Below are 23,961 nucleotides of genomic sequence, written 5' to 3'. Positions count from 1 at the left end.
GATCACATGGTGGCCAGAAGAAACAATACAAGGGCACTCTCAAGGTCTCTCTCAAGAACTTTGGATTTGACTGTGCAACATGGGAGACAGTGGCTCAGCATAGTGTGCCCACATAAGGAAAGGTGCTGTACTCCTTGAACAAAGCAGAATTGAGATAGCACAAAGTAAATGGAGGATGCACAAATTTGGAATATCCACTCCAAATATTCAAAGGGACTATCTCTGCCCAACCTGTGGTAGTGCATTCCAAGCTCATATTGGTTTGGTCAGCCACAGTCAGACACACTGAAATTTCACTTTACAATGGTGATGTCATTTTGGTCCTCTTTGAAGACAAAGGACAACAACCAACCAATACATACACACACATTCACACACACACACACACACACACACACACACAGACAGAGATCACATGGTGAGTTGAATAGGAAGGAATAAAATTAAGGGTGAGAGGGGAAGATATTGGGAGGAGAAAGGGAGAAATGGAATGGGGCAAATTCTCTCTCATAAAAGGGGCAAGACAAAACTTTTTCAATGGAGGAGAAAAGGAAGGAGGTAAGAGGGAAATAGTGAAGCTTATTCTCTTCACATTTGGCTTAAGGAGGGAATAACATGCTCACTCAATTTGGTATGAAAATCTATCTTATACTATAGGAAAGTAGGGGAGAAGGGGACAAGTGGTGTGGGAGTGATGATAGAAGGGAGGGAAAATGGAAGGAGGGAGTAATTAGAAGTAAACACTTTTGGGGAGAGACAAGGTCAAAAGAGAGGACAGAATAAATGGGGGGCAGAATAGGATGTAGGGAAATATAGTTAGTCTTACACAACATGACTATTATCGAAGTCTTTTGCAAAACTCCCCATGTATAGCTTATATTTAATTGCTTGCCTTCTCAGTGAGGATGGGTGGGGAGGGAGGAAGGGAAATAAGTTGGAATTCAAAGTTTTAGGAACGAATGTTGAGAACTGTTTTTGCATACAACTGGGAAATTAGAAATACAGGTAATGGGTATAGAAATCAGTCTTGCCCTACAAGAAAAGAGACAAGATGGGGATAAGGGAAGGGAGGGGTGTGATAGAAGGGAGGGCATGCTGAGGGAAAGAGTAATCAAAATGCAAGGCATTATGGGATGTGGGGAGGGGAGATATGGGGAGAAAATTTGGAACTCAATATTTTGTGAAAACGAATGTTGAAAACTAAAAATAAATAAACATTTTTTTAAAAAAAGGAAAGATAACTTTGATAACTGAGTGGAGGATGGGCTGAAGTGAAGAAAGACTTTCACATTTTGAGCAAGAGTTGGGAAGACTGAACTGATGGCTGATACTGTGAAACAGACAAACCCTGTGTTCCACTGACCCTACCATCAAAGAACTTTGTAAACAACATGGATTTGAAAAGAAAGTGCCTCCTTTCACTTCTGTGGGAAGCCCTGATGCATCTTTTGCATTGGGCCATTTTAAATGTAAATTTTCTTTCAGCCAGGAAGCCTCATTGATATGCCAAGAGTCTGGGGATACCTGGGTGAGAAGGAAAGAATCCATGTGCCCCAGAAACTGTGCTGAGCTTTACCTTTTAATAACTTTGCAAGCCTACTTGAGGTGTCAGGTTGTACTCTCAAGATGGATGTTAGGTGTGATGGGGAAAATTAGTCCCTTGGGTATATGGGAGAATGAGCAATATGTGTGTTACTGATAGGTGAGTTTTGTACTGTGATTCAATGCAGAGTCACAATGTGATCATGACAAACAAAGGGCCTGTGAAAATTGCTGTTTGTGAAGGTGTGCTGGAAGTTTGAAGCTGCAGAAGGTTTGTGTAAGAGAAATGAGAAAAAAATAAGAGAAAAGTAAAAATAAGAGAAAGTGTGTTTTCTTGAAAATTGATGTGTGAGAGGAGCAGTGGATCTTGAAGCTCCAGTGGAGAACAGGTATGTGTTAAGGTTGGATTTTGATTTGGATGGAATGCCAGTTAGAGTGCATGCTGTGGGGATCTGTGTTATGTTCTATGTTCTAGTGGCTCTCCCTTACACCACCCTATTGGGGAGCTAGGTTGGGTCACTCTGTCAGATTCTCTATCACACAGCATACCTGAATTAACAGGTTAAGTTTCTGAGTTACTTGTAGAGTACAAATCGGAAAATAATTTGTTAAGAGAAAGTGGAGGAGGAAGGTACATAGGGTGGGGCAAGGGAATTTAGAACATGGTGCATTAGTGAAAGCAAGAATGCATAACTGTCAAGAATAGGTCCTTAATGATTAGAGGGTTCCTTTATGAATTCCACATACAAGGCAATATTACAACATAATGTCTAAGAAATTTTCAAAATCTTATACTGAGACAGATAGCACAGTCTAGTCTACAATATAAAAAGTAATACCCTCATAGGACCTTTATTCTTTGTGTTAAATTTAAATTACTGAATAACTAAGGAACTGATGATAAACTGACTATTCCTAATCCTAGAATTTCATTCAATCTAGTTGTAAGTCAAATTGGGAGCAAGACAAATTTTACTATAGCCTATGTTTGGATCGTAGAATGATAGGATCATAGACTTACACCTGGCAGGAATCTTAGAAGTCATTGATTTCAGTCCTCATATTTTACAAATAAGGAAACTGAGGCTCAGAGAGGTGAATGTATTTGTTTAAGGTCATAGAGCTCTGGTACCTAAGGCAAAATATGAACAAAGATCTTTCTGACTGTAAGTCCTATCTATGGATAGCATTTTATCCATGATACCACACAGCCTCTTAATCTTTCTAAGCAAAACAACACTTCTTTTCCAGGCTTCATAACAGAAAAAAAAGTCTACATTCCTTACACTGGACAGGAACCAGACTGACGAGCCTTCAATTCTACCTACACAAAACCAAATTGGAAGCTCAGGTTCTGCTTCAGAAACATGGGTACCTGGGCAGTGGTTTGCAAATAGGTATTTAATAATTTATTTTATTTTATTATTGAATTGAATCATCCAGTTTTGATAGGACCCGGAAAAGTTTAATTCACTGGAATTCAATAATGGTTATTGGATGGCCAATAACTTTGCCACTATAAAGATCTCAATAGCACTTCTGATGAAATGAAGAATAGTTACACAGCTTAGCCAATAAATGAGGCATATGTGGTCTCACCTCCGAGAGAAATTACAATTTATCTTTGAGATACTGTTCTTATCCCTTTTCACACCTTATAATTTTTCTGTGTATATCTTGTTTTTACAGGATCTTTGTTTCTAAATGTATATGTGTGTGAATTTAGGTAGAAAGATACAGATATCCTTCCTTTACCCATTGAGCTATTACTCATAACATAGAACCAAAAAAGGGAGAGGAAAAGCAGTTAATAAATCTAAACACTGAACCATTAATAACTACATTATTTAGGTCTAACCATTTAATCATTTCTGAATTCACCTGATTGTACTATTGACTAATCTACATCTCTCCATTTTTTTCCATAAGAATAAGGTATTTTCTCAAATATTGGAGGAAAATCTTGGGAAGCTATACTTACAATAATCTCTTGTTACCTAAGTACCAGACTAAGTACCAAAAATAAGATTAATTTGGCATGACTTGTTTCAGTGAAGTTGTCTTGACTCTTTGTAATAACTGTTTTCTTTTCTTAATGCTGACTAACTATCCTTTTAATAGAATATTTTTAGAGTTTTCCCAGTAATCAACATCAAGTGCATTGGCCTATAGTTTAGAGACTCAGTTTTCTTCCCCTTTTTGAAAAATCAGATATTTTGTGAAAAATGTCTGCCCATCTCTAGTCCTGTGGTATTTCTGACATTTTCTACATATGTTCTAAGACCACTGACAGTGGTTCAGTCATCATGTCTACCAGTTTTTTCAATACCTGAAGATGCAGTTTATACCTGGGTCAGGCGACTAGAATTCAAAAGAGAACGAAATATGTTCTTATATCTAATATTCATTTCCTTTTAACCATTTTCATTCTCTTCTTTCCAGTCCAATGACCAGGGTCCTTGGCAGAGAAAGAGAGGCAAGGTAAGATGTGAGCTGTTCTGTCTTCTCTCTGTCATCATGTGGCATCATCTCATCCTTCCAAATAGCAGTCCTAACCTTTCTTTCATCCTTCTCCTTTCATCTTTCTCATGTGTTTGTGTGTGTGAGTACATATATATATATGTATAAATATATATATGTATATATACATATATATGTATAAATATATATATGTATATATACATATATTTAAAACAATTTTTGGTGTCTTCAACCTTTCTTGCAAGTTTCAGTTTATTCTGAGCTTTGGCACTATTATCACTATTCTTATGGGACTCTGTCAGACTTTATATTCTTCCTCTGTTACATGCTTCTGCCGTTATTTTCATATATATATATATATATATATATATATAGCTTTTAAAAATCTAGTTCATTGGTGAATTCCCTATGCTTCCACATAGATTTCTTCAAATCATTTCTTTCACCCCTTCATTAAAATACGTTCTTTTTTTTATGTCTTTGGAACTTAACTCTTTGGATTATTTTGTCTGGACAATTTTAAGCCATATGCTCCTTTGTATCCTTCCTCTAAAGTCTTTGACATATTTTCTCCAAAAATGTTGGATATTACATAAGGCTAAATTTACATGACTAAATTCCCTCTCTTCTGTGACAAACTCTAAGAAAAAATAGTTCTTTACTCCTAAGGGTTCACATTATTTCAGTCCCCCAAATCAGTTCCTGCTTCTTGGGAAAAATCAGATGGAATAGAATTTTCATTTTTTGCTTCCTCCACCTTGATTTATCTGAAGTTTCAAGAGCGGTAAGAACATAACCCTCAAATCTAACATTTTTTCTTTAATCATTATCAAGTAACAAGTAGTCTGTGTTAATGTATGACTATCAAGTTTAGTCAGACCACTTGTAGAAAGTCTGTAATTGATCATGTATATTACATGATTGAAGAAAACCCAAGTTGGAAAAAAGAATGTGATTGAAATTTGGCTTTCAATTGATTTTTCAATTGAAATGGGTATTTGGTTTTGAAAGGGACATTTTTTGATCCTTTGGATTCAAAGAGCCTTCTACTCTAAATAGAGATGTTCCTTAATGTTAAACTATATGACAATATGGGAGAGTTCTGATAGAAAAGGAGATATTTTCTTCTGACAGTCCTATGCACACATGCGGTAGAATTGAAAACCCACAATCCACGAGTAAGTTGAACAGACAGGAGACCAACTAATAGACACTTGTCTAGTCAACTCTTCTCTGACCATACCCACACTAGTGGTGGTGACTTAAAAATGAGGGGAGTGCAAGATGGCTCAGCAGGAAGCCCTTCTCTATAGCTTCTGCTCCTGACTTCTGTGCTTTTGCTTTTCCTTAGGATGCCTACTTGCCTTTCCTCTTATTCTTCATGGTTCTGAAAAGAAGTTTCCCTTCCTCTTATGTTAAATCATATCCAAACTCTTACCCCTATTTCAAAGGATTCTTCTGTGGTAAAATACAAACATCTCCTGAACTAGTACAACATTGATATCGGGTGAATGCTTCTCTCTCTAATATGACCAGAGCAATTTTCTTGTCTTGTTTCCAGTGGCCCAAGAACTAAATAGAACATCTTTCTATATCCCCAGCCCAAGGGGTATAGGAGAAGAAAGGATAGAACATCTCCCACCTCCTTCACAGTGCCCCATGCTGTGCAATAATGCAATGATCCACATAAGGAGCTGTGCTGGTAGTAAGGGTAGAAACCTCAAATTGTTGAGACCACAAGACCCCAAAAGATAGAGTTTATAAAGCCTCTGCTAAGAAGCTCAACAGCTGAATAAACCGTTGTGTACAAGGGGATACTTTTTTTGATCCCACCACCACCACCAAGGACAGCTCCAGCATAATAGTAATTGATTACAGCGGATGCTTGGTTTAGTAGAAGAACCTCTCAGGGTAGCCAAGTGGCACAATAGATAGAGCATTAGCTCTGGAGTCTGAAGGACCTAAGTTCAAATCTGGCCACAGACACTTATTAGTTGTGTGACCCTGGGCAAGTCACTTAACCCAGTTGCTTCCAAGGAAAAAAAGAATAGAAGAAACTCTCAAAGGGAACTGTGAGAATTTGAAAGAGAAGTTCCTGGCTCAGGAGCCAATTGTGGTACAGGTTACTGGTGAACAAATTTAATCATCTAATAGATTATATTGTCACATATGCCTGAGTTGCTTGTTCTGATATTCACTAAAAAACCTTTTTGCCTTCTAGAGGTAGCAGAGTGTTTCGAACAGTGGATAGAAAGCTGAACTTGTAGTCAGAAGACCGGAGTTCAACTTCAAGCTCAGTTTGGATTTAGTTATATGCCTCTGAGCAAATCACTTAACCTCTCTATCTCAGTTTTCTTATGTGTAAAATGGGGATAGTGCCTACCACACATGTTTGTTGTGAGGACCAAGTGAGATAACATTTACAAAATGTTTGGTGAGCCTTGAAGAGCTATAAAATCACCAGCTGTCCCTATTCCTTTGTCTCTTGTTCTGTTTTGGCTCCTGTTTTCTTCCACAGTATATCAACTGTTCCTTCAAGGTGTTCATTGTGCCTTAGTTGAACCAATATAGTCTGATGAACTGGAACTGCACTGGTACCTAGGCGTGTTCCAGCACACATATGCAGCTGCAACAGCACCATCTTTTTTAAAAAAATGAGAGAAAATAACAATAATGAATTTGAAATTAACAACCATTTTGGCTCATTTTTTCTTAACTTTGTGACTTGTGGTTATAGTTCTCTAAGAGGTCACAATGCTTACTGTAACCTTAGGACTCAAGATGGCCCTTTTTCTAACAAAGAGAATATACTACAGACTCTGTTTGACCAACCTCCCTGCTCTCACTGAGTTAGAGCCTTATTTCCCCCTGAGACAGATCATTAGCTAAGGATCTCAGGATAGATCCCTGGCCTACTACCAGTGCTTGCAACACATTCCTAAACCCTTGCCTTTGTTGATGGCATCTTCTGAATCAACTTTCCTGACCAGATTTGACTCACTGTACACTTTACAAGCATCCAGGCTATCCAGAATGCAGGACAAAATGTTATATTATCCCAAATCGCCTGTGAACAAACTAGAATTTGTGCCGTCCAATTCAGAGACAATAACAGAATGAAAGCTGAGAGATATTCCTGAGGGGGGAGATGAGTGGCTGGAAGTATAACTTAGCTTGTCTCCTCAAAGGAAGAGAACACAATGACTGTTGCTTAGGAAGAAAGCATAAGACAGTGGGATAAAGTGAGGATTTTATTCATGAGGCAATAGGGAACATTAAAAAGAAAATCTCACATTGCCAGTTAAAACAGAACTCTGATACAGAGACAATAAGGGAACAAAAGAGAGCCTTCCCACTCACTATACGCTTTCTGCTCTTATGCCCAAATTCACTCCTTCACATTCACTCCCTTCTCCTCTGATGCTGCAGTAGTCTCATTACCCAGGTCAGATCTAACTAGCTCTTGCTGTAAGTAACACCTACCTACTTCTGCAATATTTCCCATGGTATATGGCATAATACCTTTTCTTCTAGCCCTCTTCCCCTTATCACAAAGGTAATTGGTAGTGTGTGGAGGAGGGGTGAGATCTTTCCATGCAGACAGCAGCACCTGCATTACTCTCACTCTCAGCCCTATCTTCTAAGCAGGGACTGGCTTTTATGTTTATCTGTTTTTTTATTGGTTTGTTTGTTTTTACCTTTCTTTCTATCTCCAGAGCTTAGCAAAAGGCCGGGCACATAGTTGATGCTTAATAAACGCTAGTTAAGTAAGTGAACTCTTTCCTAAAATGCACAAAATAACATTTCTCTTTCTTCCTGAAACACTCCGCCTCTCATTCTTCTCCAATCAGTGAGAGTGGTCAAACTAAGAACTGCAGAGGAGAGAGTGACCTGCTCTAGGGAATTTATGTATTTTACTCATCTTTAATATAGTTTATCTTGGCAAACATTGTCAAGTTGTTAAGCTTTTTTATTTAAAGTAGGTAGGGGAAAGATAATAGGCTGGTAATATGCCCTATTTCTTGATAAACTCTTACTCTCTCATTATTATCGTGGGTAAGGAAGAAAATCAAGATAGGATGTCTACCTCAAAGTCTTAGCTAAGAATGTCAGGGAATCTTGAGGATGGGGGCTTATAACTGCAGGGAGGAGTAAGGAGCTACATGTCAGTTTAATGAGTAATAGGAGAAAAATAACCAGGCAACACTTACGTATTTCTGTCAAGGGAAATTTAGCTTGCTAATTTTTGTGCAATAATATACGTATGCTGCAGTTTCCTCCTATGGATACACCCTTATGACACATTGCCTGCTTGGCTATCCTTAGTAATATTGTGATTTTTCAGTCATCACCTTATTATCTATTAACTCAACAAACTCACTTGCCCCAGATCCTCCAAAACTGTCAAGTCTGGCCAGATGGCTTAGGTTTTAAATTCAAAAAGTTTGGTTTTGCCTCTGGCCCTGAGAAGAAGCCAAGGAACAAACTACAGGCAGACTCTAAAGACTGGAAAAATTTATTTTGTGCCCTGACTAGACAAGAAATAGAAGGGATGACACAGCTTTCTCCTTTGGCACTCCTCTTTCTTCAGGCAGACTAAGTTTACAACAACATTCCTCTGCTTTTCCCCCTTTAGTCTTTCTCCCTTTGCTTTGGAGCTTTCATTAAGAATAACAGTTTTCTGTTCTGTGTTTAGAAGAACAAATGGTACTCTCATCCTCCATCTCTAGGATCTGGAGGGTAATATGCCTGGATCCATACAAAAGAAACCTAGGAAGTATTGATTTGTAACTTAATTCAATCCTATTTGTGAGAATATGTGTGTCTGTAGCCTTTCAAGTTATTTTAAGGATTCATTTATAATAAACTTAACATTCTCAATACAACAAATCTTCAAACACTCAAAACATGAAAAATGATGAATTATAAATGTTCACATTTTACAAGCTGCTTAATGTGTAAAATATCCAAGATGCAATAATACCCAGGGGCCTACTGCTGCTGTTTTGTTGTTCTCTTATAGTGATGATGTATTTTTCTGAATTTGTTATTAACATTATAATTATTTTTATCATTCAATATTCCTGCATGTTCAGTGTATACACTGATCTTTTTATCTTTATTTTCTCTACATCAAATATATGTGTTTATATGGGCACATGCATGTATATGTAGCTTTCCATATATCTCTATGCATACATGTATATATGCATATATGTGTATCTTTGTCTACAACTATATAGCCGTTATATTAGCTATTTCTTAGGCTGTTTCATTCTGGTTGCTTACCTTAGTGTCTTTAACCATTCCCTTATCTCCGAATATCTGTCCTTTTGTTATTGATAATGATGGTGATAATATTATAATTCAAGCAGCATTTTAAAGTTAAGAAAAGGTTATATATGTGTGTAAATGTTTATTTATATATACATGTATGTATATATGTATATACATACATACATAAATGAAGCTTTTAAACTTCATTACATTCTTGTGTGATAAACACTACAGATGTCTGATCTGTAAAAAGGGGGAAGAAGTATGATTTTATCTGCAGGGGAAACTCTCAACATGGAAAGTATGAACTCAATGCAGACTAAAACTGTTTTATAATTTAGTACTTACTAAGTCCTAGGGGGATTTTTGCAGATACCTAGGGTCTAAGTGACAAGGGTTGCTAAGTTGCTAAGTGACTAAGCAACTAGGGTAGCTCAGCTAGCAAATAATGGATGTAGGAATTGAAGAAAGATATACTTGTTGCAGTGATCCATCACTCTAACATTGTGCTTCCAGTGCTTAGCACAGTGCCTGACTTATATTAGACACATTAAATGCTCAGTTGTTTACTTAATTATACAGTCTCTATTAAAATAATGCTAACAATTACATTTTTTTATAGATTCCTTTTAGTACTTCTACAAGTTGGAGTAAATATTTCTCCATTTAATTCCATAAGAAGGAATCCCTGAACATGGGGAGGGGAGAACTTGAACTTAGGCCTTAGTCCCCCATTACCTTTCTACTTTTGACCATGAGACCTTGTGAGTTTTGAAGGGTCCAAAAAATTTTGGACTTCTCATCCTCCCACTAATATAATGGTAATGTTCCTGGATTAGTTTATGGCAATGTCTATTGGGACAACATGAAAACTTGATGTTCCTCAAGGGGATCACCAAAGGTATATTATGACCAAACTGAACCTCTTGAGCACCATATGAAGGAGAAAAAGGATGTGTAGAGGTAGGAACTCTCTAAACTGAAGAACATTTTTTCCTGGAATTCTGTATGCAGTTATAAGTACTTACATCACACTTTTGAAGTGATACTTAACACAATGCCTGGTACATAATAAATAGTTAATGCTTGTTGACAGACAGACAGACAGACAGACAAACAGACACACACACACACACACACACACACACACACACACACACACCATACAGACAAATTCAGAATTCAGAGAATCAGAGATTAAGTATTGGGAAAGATCTTAGGTGGTAACTCATCCAAATCCCTCAAAGGGAGGAAAATAAAGCCAGGAGAGATGATGCTACTTGCCCAAGTCTTCATCTCTGATTTGATATCCAATTGAGTCCAATTCAGATTTAGTCCATGGTTAGAGAGTCTAATCACCTCTACTGTCTCTTTGATAATAGAGAAGGAAGGGAAGAAGAAGGGAATAAGCTTTTTTTAAAGCACCTCGCCTACAGCTGGTACTTTACAAACACTTTATTAATATACTTTATTTATATTAATAACACTTTATAAATATCATTTGATTCTCACAATAACCCTGTGAGGTAGCTGCTGTTAAGAACCCCATTTTACCGTTGAGGAAACTGAGACATATAGAGGCTCAGTGACTTGCCCAGCGTCACACAGCTAAGAAGTGTCTGAGGACAGATTTAAGCTTAGGTTTTTTCTGAGTTCCAGGACCAATGCACTATCTACTTACATAAACGAGTTTCAAAATTAAGTTTAGGTCTTCAGCCTTGACATGAGACAAGTGTTTATTGTAGAGATAAGATTTCATTATATTGATATAAAGAATTTAAAAATACATCTCTTCCTGTTACAATGTTATTTATCCATCAAGGCTCAGGTCATGCAGGCATCCTTAATGTCCCTACCCAGATGTAATATCTACTTTCTTGGGTGTCTCATCACAGGCTTTTATTTCTACCTTTCTGAAACCCAATGTTTTACTTTTATTATAACTAAACAGATCATATTTTGTGCCTTCTGATTGCCCTGTCTAGTTTATAAATGAATGGAGAATAAGTCATCTTTGTATTTTCATTCATTAGTCATCTTTGTATCTTCAAATGCCTAGTGTAGTGCCTTATACAATGCTAGTGACTAATAAATAAATTTAAGTGACAAAAAATAAAATAAATGAATATAAACACATGCAATCTCATTAGTAACAAAATTTTGCAAGCTTTACTTCAAATCTACAATATGCTTTTAAGTATTTAAGAACCATATTCTTCCCTACATTTTCACAACTTTTAGCTTCATCCTATTCAAAGAAGTTATTGCAGGTTTGATAAATGAAATAGGTATAGTCATATCTCAAAATATTCATTTGCTTTTGTTTTTGTGGATGCTTAATGTGTGTGTGTGTCTGTGCGTGTGTGTCTGTGTGTGTGTCTGTGTGTGTGAAGAATAGTGATAGATAAAACAGCTTGTCCATGGTAGGTGATGAATGAGCACTTGGAATGTGAAATCAGGAACACCTATACTTTTGTATTCTTTGCAAATCAAACAGAGATCTAAATGGATATGAAAAGTTTTCACTAGTTTCATAGGTTACATATTTTAATATTTCAACATGATAATAATGATAGCTATGTTTATATAGTATTTACAACATGCTGTACTAAGTGCTTAAAATGTTATCTCATTTGATCTTCACAACAACCATGGGAGATTTATTATTATTACACCAATTAAACAAATGAGGAAAAGGTTGCAAGAAGAGGTTAAGTGACTTGCCCATGATTTTTGTTATGAGGGACAGAGCCAAGATGGCAGAGTGAGAACAAGTACTCACCTAAGCTCCTTCTTCATATATCTTTAAAAAGAGAATGTGAACAACTTTTAGAGTGGCAGAATCCACTAGGAGACAGAGTGTAGCAGATTTGTAGCCCAGGATAGCCTGGAAGGTTGATGGGAAGTATCTGTTGCATGGGGTTGAAGGAGTACAGAGCACACAGTGCACAGGCTGTACCAGTGCAGAGCCTGCCATAGCAAAGCTGAGCAGGAAGAGCCAGGCAGCATGAAGGAAAAGCAGCAGCATGGACTCTTAAACATATCATCCCAGGATGGAAGTCCAGTGGAACTGAGTGAGAGAAAGAAGCCTAGAATCCCAGGTAACAGAAGCAGCCATTCCTGAGACTATCAGCCCACAGATTAAATGTTTGTAAGTCACCTACTTGAACTTCTGGGTGCCAAGATGGCAGAATGATTGGTAAATGGTATTCCCCTCCCCTTGTTGACCTTGAAAAACCCAGAGAGTATTTTCCCAGGAAAAATCCTGGAATAGTGGGATCAGCTGAGGGGGTAAACAGTCTCTTAGCCTGTGAGGCTAAGAAAACTGCAAAAGAAGGGTGTTCCTCTTGCTAAGGCTGAAGGGAACTAGTGCAGGACTGGAGTTATCCCAGACAGAGCTGATGGGGAGGAGATCCTGAGCCTGAGGGGGGTGGAGCCTGCAATCTCCAGCATCAGGACCCCAGGCATGCCTTATCACAGCTAAGGGAATGGGGAAGACACTATCACAGATGGGGTTCACCAGCCACTGAGTCTACCTGTGCTGTAGCTCAGGAGAAGAGATATTCTGTGACCAGACCACTCCTCCCCCACATCTTACCCCATGAACTCCAGGATAACTCCAGGGAAACTCAGAAAGACTTTACCTGGCCTCTGCTTGAGCACACCAGTCAGCTCAGCACAAGGTAAGCTGCAGCATTCTAGCTTGTAGCTGAAAGTGCCAGAGGCCACACAAAGACTCCAGTTTTAGGCACAAGAAACATGAGACAGAGCCCCCTGTGCCCCAGAAGCAGAGATCCACTTTAAAAGCCGGGGAAAAGGCAATCATCATGAGCAGGAAGCAAAGCAGAAAAGAACGTAGAATCTTACTGTGGGGACAAGGGCCAAAACACAAATGCCAAAGATGTCAGCATTGAGACTGTACTCCCATCTGAAACTTCAGAAGGGAATATGAACTGGTCTGAAGCCCAAAGAGCATTCTTGGAAGAGCACAAGAAGGACTTTAAATGCCAAATTAGAGAGGTAGAAGAAAAACTGGGCAATGATTTCAAAAAGTAAAGCAGTCAGTCAAAGGAAAAGGAAGTACAAAACCTAACTGGAGAAAGTAACTCCTTAAAAGGAACAACTGGGCAAATGAAAAGGAGATACAAAAGTTAACTAAAGAAACAATTTGATAAAAATTAGAATTGGGCAAGTAGAAGCTAATGAGTCTTTGAGACGTCAAGAATCAAACAAAATCTAAAGAATGAAAAAATAGAAGAAAATGTAAAATATCTCTAAACAGGATAGGATGATATGAGCTTTGCTCCAGGGCATTGGAATTTAGAAGGCACTTGACAGAACTGAACTTAGCACCTACATTAGCAAGAATAATAAAATAAGAAACTACAGGTGGTATAATCCAGAAAAGCCACCCTAAGTCTAGCCTTACTCTGTTCCCTTCTTTCTGCCTCTGTAGCAGTTCCCTGGGAGCCTTTCCCCTCCCCAAAAAGGATACACAAAATCTTGAAGATCTATTTTTGCTTCTTTCCCTAGGCACTAAAATTTCAAGATATAGCAGTTTGTTTAAAAGACCCACCACATTTTGCAAAGTAACCTCTGGCATAGCACTTTTAATAAGGCTTAGGACTTATTTGTTCATTTATTTAGCCTATGAATTCTTTTTTCAGTTTTTTTTTAGTTTTATTTTTATTTAATATTTTATTTTTCCCCAGTTATATGTAAACTTTATAACATTCATTTTTAAAACTCTGAGTTCCAAATTCTCTCCCTTCCTCCCTTCCAACCCCCCCCCCCATTGAGAAGGCAAGCAATTCAATATAGGTTACACATGTATAGTTATGCAAAGCATGTCCATAATAATCATGTGGTAAAAGAAAACAGACACACAAAAAAGCTAAAGAAAAATAAAGTGGAAAAAAAGCATGTATTCAGACACCATCAGTTCTTTCTCTGGGGATAGATAGAATTTTTTATCATAATTCCTTCAGAATTGTCTTGAACTATTGTTTCACTGAGAACAGCTAAGTCATTCGCAGCTGATCATCTTACATTGCTGTTACTTTGTACACAGTACATTTCACTTTGCATCAGCCCATGCAAGTCTTCCAAGAAATCTTATTAAGTTTAGATAAAGTAAACGGAATGATAAAGCCTAGCGCCAGTTTTTTTCTCATCATAATTTATGAAATCTGTAGAAATAACAAGTGCTATGAATCAGTCACTAAATGTTCATGGAACATCTCTGTGTTCAGCACTGGGTATAACACAGATACAACATGAGACAGGCTCTTTGTCCTCAAGTTGCTCATTACCTAGTTAGAAAGACAAGACTAATGCAGAGGAAAGCATTATAAAGCACTGAGGAGATTAAATCTGTGATACAGACTGAAAGAGGCAAAGCTTCACTGCAGGGATCCATGGGAAAATATGAATAAGAATAAAACATGATGAAAACAGGCTGATAATTTGTCATCTGCATCAAGGAAAGAATAACAGTAATAGCTAACATTTGCTTAGCACTTTAAGGTTTGCAAAGTGTTTTATAAATATTATCTCATTTTATCTCCTCCTTCAAGAACTCTGCATTCCAGCTAAATGGGTCTACTTAACAACTTCACAAAATCATTGTAAAGGAGGAAGACTTTGACTCAACGGAAGGAAGGAAGGAAGGAAGGAAGGAAGGAAGGAAGGAAGGAAGGAAGGAAGGAAGAAAGGAAAGAAGGAAAGAAGGAAGGAAGAAATGGAGGAGGAAGGGAAGAAAGAAAGGAAGAAAGGGAAAATTAAAGGAAGGAGGGAGGGTGAGAGAGAGAGAGAGATAAACTAATCTTTAAAAAAAATGACATGGGCTAATTTGGAAGGCAATAAATTTCCCAACACTAGAAATGTTCAAGTGGAAGATTATATATTAGGAATGCTTGAGAAACTGTTCATATTTTGCCTGTTGTTTGGATGAAATGACCTAGGATATCCTTTTCAATTCCATGACTTTATGATCCTATGGTTCTCCAAATGTCAAGATTAGGCTTAAAGAGGGCTTTCTAATGAACTTTTCTCCCAGCAGCAAACAACTAATAGTCTTTTCCATTCCCACAGGATTCTTTCCTCAAATCTGAGTTCCTTTCTACTCTAGAGTACAATACAGCAGCATTTTGATTCACTAAAGCAAGTGATAGCTTTAGCCATCATCTAGTCTTTACATATATGCCTACATTGTTATGTCAGTAAACAAAAATTTATTAAGTTATTCTTATATGGAAGGCACTATGCTAAGTGCTGCAGTTATAGTGGAAAGAACATTGTATTCAGAGTGAAAAAACTGGAGGGATTAAATGCTGAAACGATTGGAATTCCAGTTCTGTCATTTATTGCCTATGAGAAATAGGGAATACTCACTTCACCTTCTGCAGTTACTTATTAGTGAAATGTGGGGGTTAATAACAGCTAGCATTTATTTTAAGCTGATGCTCAAAATAACCTTAGAAAGTAGGTGCTATTTTCATTCCCCATTTTAAAGATGGGAAAACTGAGACTGAGATGTGAAAAGATTTGTTTGAGGTCACACAGTTAGTAGTTCGCTGAGGAGAGATTTAAACCCAACTATCCCTAGTTTGAAGTCTGGGGGTCCATCCCTTATAACAAATGACTTCAGAGTTATAGAGTTGAATCAATTATTATTATGACCCTTATAGCTCTTAATCCTGTGATCCTATTACCTAGATTGGAATTCTGGCTCTATTATTTAACACACATCACTTTGGGCAAATTTTAAATTATCTGAATCTCAGTTTTCTCAGCTTTAATTGAAGGGGTAGGATTGTTCCCTTTCATTGTAGAATCCAATGACCTTTTTAGATACCATTTTCTATACTGCGTTTAATTCACCATTTAATCGATGTTCTTCATTTACTAGCTTGAAACAGCTGCCTATCCTTTTCATATTAAATTTCCAAACTGTTTTAAAATGACATTTTTTTTACATCGAGTATGGAAATTGAGCCTTTGTTATCAGCAAGACTTCATTCAAATGATTCAAAGTTCCAAGGCAGGGCAATAGGGAGAGGTAATTAGGTACAATCTTCTTCCATCTGCTTCATACAACTTTCCTCTCATCTGGTTAGAAAATGCATGTTTCCACACAATCTAATGATTATCTCTGAGACTAAAGTTGTGATTCATTATGCCAATAAAGAAGATAATTTAAGTCAACTTTGGCCATTTAACAAAAAAAAAAGTGGATTGTTGACCTAATTTGTTGCTTCCTTCACTCAAAAGATACAGAGCAGCCAGTCTTCTACCATTCCAGGAATCTGTAGCATAATAGTTTAGGTCATTTAGAAAAAATAAAAACCTTTTTAAAAATTTGTCCAATTAATTCAGCTTGATAAGTGTATACTCAAGAACTCACTTCTTGCAGAACGAAGTGTCTCTCCTATAATTTTACCTTACAAAACTGAATATCTAGCAATTGTGCTCAGAAGGAACTTAGACTCTGGATATCCTACAACTCATGTATTATCTTCACCTTAGTCATTGGGGCATATCTCATCACTTTCTCTACTTACTATCTCTGGAAAGGGCATTATCAATTGAATTACCTATAGTTCTGCTTAATATCTCTTGGACTTCTCCGAATAAAACATAATTCTATAGTTACCATTCCCTCATATTTCCCTTGCCCCCCTCTAAGAGAATGTAAGCTCCTTGAGGAAGGGATATGATTCACTTTTGCATTCACATCCTCAGTATTTAGCATAGGACATAGCTCATAGTAATCACTTTCCATTTTTTATTTCATTCATTCATTAATATGTAGCTGTCCATTCTTTCATGAATCATTGAGTCAAGTATGGAATATGACATACAAAGAAAATAATGACAATGATAATAGTGACATCAGAGAGGTATTCCTTGAAATCTAAGAGTCAAGAAATTCAAGAAAGGAAGATTTGTGAAGTGCCACTAGTCATCCCAATGGAGTAATGAAATTCCTTCCTTAAGTGGGCTGGTAGAAATAGCAACCACTTAAAACTGCTTACAGATTTATAGTTTACACTATTTTTTACAAATACACAACCTTTTAGGCATTCGGATAAAGGATTATTACATTCACACTACAAATCAAAGTCAGATAAGTTAAATAACAGCCAAAATCAAACAGTTCTAAGTGGAAGAGACAGAATTAAAACTCAAATTCCCCTCACAAGAGAGGCCATGTACTTTCTATCACCCCATTATAGCAGGATAAATGTATCTCAGCATACATGATATGTTTTCATATCCTAAAACATACCTCTACTCCAAATATACCAAAGCTAAAAAAAATGAGTGAACCTCAAGATGACATCAGTCAGTCTAAATTTATCCATGTGTTTGTGTTGTATAGATAACAAAAAGAAGCAACTGTTTATGGTGATAGATGATCTAAATTAATCAACAAAATGCTGTAAATTATCATAAAGTAAAATCAAATAGGGTTACCCCAACCTACATATTAAATCCAGTAACATTATTACTATGCTTGTTGGATTCAGGTTTTGGACAAAAAGAACTAATATTTTTTGAAATTATCAAGAATATGTTTGATTTATTCTGCAGGTCTCATAAAACAGTTTAAGAGTTTTTGAAATGATTATATGTGGAAAGAGGAAAGAAGGAGACCTTTTCAGCAAGTTTCTGGAATGAAGCTGAAATGCTTTCAACTAAATTAATTTAAAGAGTTTTATTCTATCCAACACATTAGTTAAAACCACATAGGACATATCATAGCCATGAAAAATTTGAAATGCACAGTGCCAAAGCTGAGAAAGAAAGAAGATTTAAATAGCTCTTTAAAAGCTCAAGTTTCAGTCGCTTGGGGCATTTCAAGTCAGCAGTCTTGTTATCTCCTCTTCTGCTGTCAAATCCATGACAATAATCTTCATATAGATTCATGAATCGTTCCCCATAAAACTTAATAGCTAGCACCAATGCAGAACTTTTCACAGTAAAATCCTCTTGCTAAGAGTCTCCTCAGAGTTTAGACACAGCTGGGATTTCTCTCCAGGAACAGTAGGGTGCCTGCTTCAGAAAAGGAGTCAACTCTACAAACCAAATTGGTATAAAAAGTGCAGGAGGATAAAAGGGAATATTGACATCTGGTTCCAATTTTGCCACCTTTGTGACTTTGAGAAATGTGCTTTATCAATTTTTCACTCCATCATCTAAGAAAATGGAGAATTGGACTAGATAGTCTCTAAAATTCTATCCAAATTTGACATTTTGTGATCATAGGATTATAAATCACTGTGAGTACAAACTTAGCTTACTAGGGCCATTCAGGAAGGAATGAGAAAAATATGTGTCATTACTTATCAAAATGAGTGGAACTTTGATTATGTGGATGACAGATGGTACTTGAAAGTACTTGTCCCAGAACTTGAAGAGAGCTACCAGATGGAGATTTAGAATAAAAAGAGAACAAGATTTGAATTAAAGTGAGGCTAGTGAGAGGCACATGGCAGTGTTGCCTTTCTGGAGCAACCTGGCAGCCACATATAGAAATCAAAATGATAAGCCAACATGATGAGAATGAGTCTAATTAAATAAGGAAGCTGAATTTGTCAATGATGCATAGAATAAGGGTATTTTATCATTTTGACTGGTTTTTATATTTATACCACACTAAAATTTTCCCTAATGTCCTTGTGCTTGCAATCCCTTATTAAATAGTTTTCTTCCTCCCACTAACGCAGGAATTCTTAACCTTTATTTTGTGTGATGGATCCCTTTGGTAGCTTGGTGAAGCCTATGGACTCCTACTCAGGATATTGTCTTTAAGTGTATAAAATAAACTACATGGGATTACAGAGGAAACCAATTACATTGAAATACAGTTATCAAAACATTTTTTCAAATATTTTTAATCCTAGGTTTAGATTATAGACTCTGAAGTTGAGTTTCTTGATGGGGGCTTAGCCCACCACACCCCATCCCTCTCTGCTTAAAAGGTCTCAAGAGTTACTGACTAGGAAAAGGGTGGGGGCACCGGGAATAATCAGTTCCTGGTTTGCTATTGCTAACAATCCCTTGAGGTCACTCCAAAATTGAGACTTTCCAAGAGATGAAACTGGTGTTGGACTTAGAGGTCCACATGCCTCTTAGAAAATAATCCTTTCTGGGAAACCAGAGCTATTCAGCATCTCAGGGCCCATGTGTAGGCTCTGTCCCCATTCTCCAGTCAATGGGGAGAGCCAGAAAGATCCCTTACCAGGCTATTCAGTCCACCCAGTGAATCTGTCCTGAGGTGTTGAGAGGTAACTGGGAGAGGGCAGTTGGTATTTGTTCTCTTTCTTCTTTAATATGTCCTCCTATGTGTATATGGTCCTGGATCTATTAGACCTATTTGCAACCAGAAGCAGATCAGAGCACCATCCCTAAAAGTCAAGGACAGAGATGTTGAGATTACTTCACAAAGCTATTAATGGGGTGGTAGCCAGACAATAGCCATAGTTTCAGGATAACAACAGACATCTAACAGAGGTCTGTGAGCAAGTGGAAAAAAAAAAATCATCTAAGGCCCTTGGTTAAAAGGAATCATATTGTTGCCAGAGGAAAGAGTGAAACAGTCGGTCAAAATCTCATGTAGTTTGGCAAGAAAATCCAAGGAAGGCACCAGGAGATTCAGCTGACCTTTACACTAAAGTCAGATTCTGTGCTTGTGGTCAACCCAGGGCCTGCAGATGAAAACAGGTAAGTGAATGCACCTGAATGGAAAATGTGAGTCAGAAAGCAGCAAGTTGAAGACCCCTCCCCACCACATATCTGCCTGGCAATTGTCCACTGTGAGTATGGGTCTGAGTGAAGTGAAGGTAGGGAAAGAACACAACAAAAGAACTGGAAACAGAAATTAGTGAAGGAAGGAGATAGGACAAGGATTGGAGCTGTGATATCATTGGTTTGAGGAACTCCTGGATGCGGAAACTTCCCCTGCTATTAAGTGGACGCTCCCTCTCCAAATTATAGCCTTAGAGAATGGTGTGGAACTCTGAGAAATGAAGTACCTTACATAGGGTCATACTTCACAGTATGTGTCACACACAGACCTTGAATCCAGGTTTCTAGGTAGTCACAGCTGGCAAAAAAGGAAGGAATTGTGGGTAAAAGAGGATCCCACACTATTATACAAACTCTGCCATAAGAAAGGAGGAAAACCCTATAGTCCTGTTGGTTGTTAGCATAGAATAGAACTGGTTGTGATTTCAGGACGTGGCTGGCCTTTTGGTTTGCTAATCTTCATCAACTCATTGGCAGATTATAGATGAAGCATGCCTTCTAAAGAGGGGGGAAGATTTTGCTATAAGTGAGTTATAGTAATAGCATTTATATAACACTTTAAGGTTTGCAAAATGTTTTATAAATATTATCTCACTTGATCTTTGTACTAACCCTGAGGGAAGTAAGTGTGAGTATTATCTCCATTTTACAAATAGGGAAATTGAAGCACAGAGATGCTAAGTGATTTGCCTAGGATCTGACAACTAGGATCTGAATCTGGATTTGAACTCCTTTTTCTGACTTTTCTGACTTTCCAGTGCTCTATCCAGTGTTCTATCTAGTTCCATCCAACTGCTTGACTTTGTTTTGCAGCTTGAGAATAAATTCCAAGACATTCTGTCTCAGTAATAAACTATTAGGAAAGAAATTATTTAAATTATGGGAATTGTGCATATAACCGAACACAATGCTGTTTAAAAAAAATAAAATTGCTTTAATAGAAGTCTTTCTGGAATGCATTTTAATAGAGTATATTGATAAGGATGTAACCTTTTCCATATACTTCAATGTCACCATTGTAGCCAACAATCGATTATGCTATATGTTGTGCTGTTCCCCCATCAGAAACAATCCAGTCTGGGAGCCAAACAATCTATCACCAGTGCTTGAGATAGTGGGAGGAGGCAGTCTTCCTTCATAACACATGAATCAAACTAGGACAACTGAGGTGAGATACAAGAGTGGCTACAAACTTACAAGACAGTTACCCATGATTCATTGTGTAATGATGCAAAAGTAAAAGAACACTGATGGCAACAGTATAAGAGAAGAAAAGAATTCCGGAGGGGGAAAAGAATACTTTGAGATGTGATTACTTAATTTTGCCAAGAGGCAGCCATTCATAAGCTTGCCCATAAGGTCAAGCAGTTTCATGCTTTTCCCTTCATTTTTATGCGTGCTCCTTCTCGCCACTGAAGGTGTATATATTTGTAGGATGGTGTTTCATGGTTTCATGGGAAGAATATTCTACTGAGATCTTTCTTACTATGCTATTTCACTAAATTCATTTTCTTTGATATATATGTGTGTCCTCTGGATGACTGAAGAAAAAGTTAACACTTTAGTGGGAGCTTGTGAGCTAAGGTTCTGAGTGAATGCAGACTCCAAGAATATATTAAACCTGTGAAAAACTATGATGGGAGCCCCACGTGTGAGAGAGGAGAAATGCCCCAGGTACTACATGATAAAGACTCAAATGACCCAAAGGAAAGCAGTTCTTGGACATTTTTCAAGAAAATTCCAGGGTATTTCTTCTGTTCAGTCAGTATCCATTGTATCCAACACTATCTGCATACACATATCAGTATGCAATGCAAATAGACAATCTATAACTATAAGCTACATCCACAGGACAACACAGAATATAGCATAACAATGCTGATGACGTTGAAAAATAATGAAGAGGTTATATTATCATCAATATACTTCATTAAAATATATTCTAGAAAGATTTTTATTGAACTAGTTTTAATTTTTACAAGCAGAAATATTCAACTATATATACATATAAAATTCTCATAATGAGAATATTTTCTTTCTTAATGATTTCTTATTACTGAGATATTCACCCCCAATTCCCTTGAGTTTATGTTAATGTCTTGAAATCAGTTCTCAACACAAGAGATCTCTAAGAGGGAGGGACTTATTTTTCAGGATAAAGACTTGCTCTCATACTAAAAGTACTAAAGAAAAAAGGAAAAGATAGTATTCTGTTTAGAAAAGTCACTAAATTTGCTGTCCTCTTCTAGTTAAAGTGACTGAGCTTGGTCCCATTTCACTTATGCTTCATCTTCCCATGATCCAGTGCAATCTTTGGTTCATGCATCTATTGCTTGTTCTTCCAGTGTTAAATCAGCTATGCCGGTAATCAACCGTATAGTCTGAGACCTACTGGGAAGGAGATTAAGATAAATTATCAATGGGCCCAATTTTCAAAGGTTTATTTATCACAAATTTCTATCTACCATGACTCATACTCTTTGTATGATTCACTCCTAATTCTTCTAACGTAGGTGAGTGCCCTGATGAAAGGGAGGTGGTCAATGCTTGTCCATGTCTCTAGTCTTAATTTTGATGCGATGCCTCAAAAAAACACACCAAGGACAATCTTTATATATTCTTACAATTACTAGGCAGTTCCAACAGTTGGACGTAGATGCCATTATAGCTGATACCTGTGGTAGTAAATGCAAATCTTCCACCCCCATGTTTGACTGGTGCTCTGCTCACTCCTTTGTAATCATGATCTTACATAACAACTTCTCAAGCCAGTTTCATTAATTCCCCACAAATTGCATACACATAGAACCCAGTTACCTCCTTGAGTGTTCAGATAGGCATCTCCACTAACTCCTAAACTCCTATGGAATTTTTTTGTTGCTTTGAAGTTGTACACTGAGTTGAAGTTCAAAAGAATTAATGTGAGGTTTAAATAACATTTTAAGGTTTGACAAGCAATTTACATATACCACCTCATGAGGCATGTGCCACACATTATTATTTCCTTTTGACAAATGAGGAAACTGAGGATCAAATAAATTAAATGTTAGTGCAGTTAGTAAGTGTCAGAATAAAGGTTTGGACACATGTGCATTGAACTATCATGTTGCTCTGGCATGTGGGGCCCAGTAGACCAGAACCAGTGAAAAAGAAGCTCTTCTTAGGAATGAGGTGGTTATATTTTTATGTATTTGAGAGTTCTGTTTCTAAAATTAATTAGTATAAGGAACCTTCTGATCCAATTCCACCTCATACTAGCCTTATATAATATATATTATATATAAGTATATATTGTGGTCATTGTTCAGTTATTTCACTTGTGTCTGACTCTTCATTACCCTATTTGTGATTTTCCTGGGAAAGATATGGGAGTGATTTGCCATTTCCTTCTCCAGATCACTTTGCAGATCAGGAACTGAAGCAAACAGGGTTAGGTGACTTGCCCAAGGTCACATAGCTAGTAAATGTTTGAGACCAGATTTGAACTCAGGAAGATGAGTCTTCCTGACTTCCGGTCCAGTGCTCTATTCACTACACCATTCAGCTGCAAGAATAACTAAGCAACAAAACATATCTATTATAAAACACTATTATTAGCATACATAGTATGTTAACTAAAATACATTACAATATATTGCATATGTTTATTTTGTATTATAACATAGTATGTTTGCATGTTTGTGTGTATATCATACTGCTAGTTTTTTGAGAGAGCTCCAGCCTCAGAATGAAAATATTAGTCCAAGTCTTATCTCTGACAAATGAATTTTTTAAAAATTATGAATTGCTTACTATGTGGCAGCCTGGTTACATATGACTATGTGACCCTTAGCAAATTATGGGACAGCT

The 23,961-nt window shown here is 37.1% G+C and overlaps 1 long non-coding RNA gene across 3 annotated transcripts in view; it reads left to right on the top strand.

Annotated features, from left to right (window-relative positions):
* Positions 1 to 361: 361 nt before the first annotated feature.
* LOC140520602 (uncharacterized) overlaps positions 362 to 23,961 on the top strand; it is a 34,170-nt gene continuing 10,570 nt past the window's right edge. The window contains exons 1-6 of one of the 3 annotated variants that reach the window (XR_011972589.1): positions 362 to 418; positions 1,233 to 1,528; positions 1,731 to 1,931; positions 2,794 to 2,939; positions 3,985 to 4,023; positions 14,877 to 15,168. This is a non-coding gene — a long non-coding RNA (uncharacterized lncRNA). The other 2 variants (XR_011972588.1, XR_011972590.1) reach the window with 2 other exon arrangements.

Source organism: Notamacropus eugenii, chromosome 1, assembly GCF_028372415.1.
Source record: "Notamacropus eugenii isolate mMacEug1 chromosome 1, mMacEug1.pri_v2, whole genome shotgun sequence".
Taxonomy (NCBI): Eukaryota; Metazoa; Chordata; class Mammalia; order Diprotodontia; family Macropodidae; genus Notamacropus; species Notamacropus eugenii.
The sequence above is the reverse complement of the archived record's forward strand: the minus strand, read 5'-3'. Positions and strand labels throughout refer to the sequence as shown.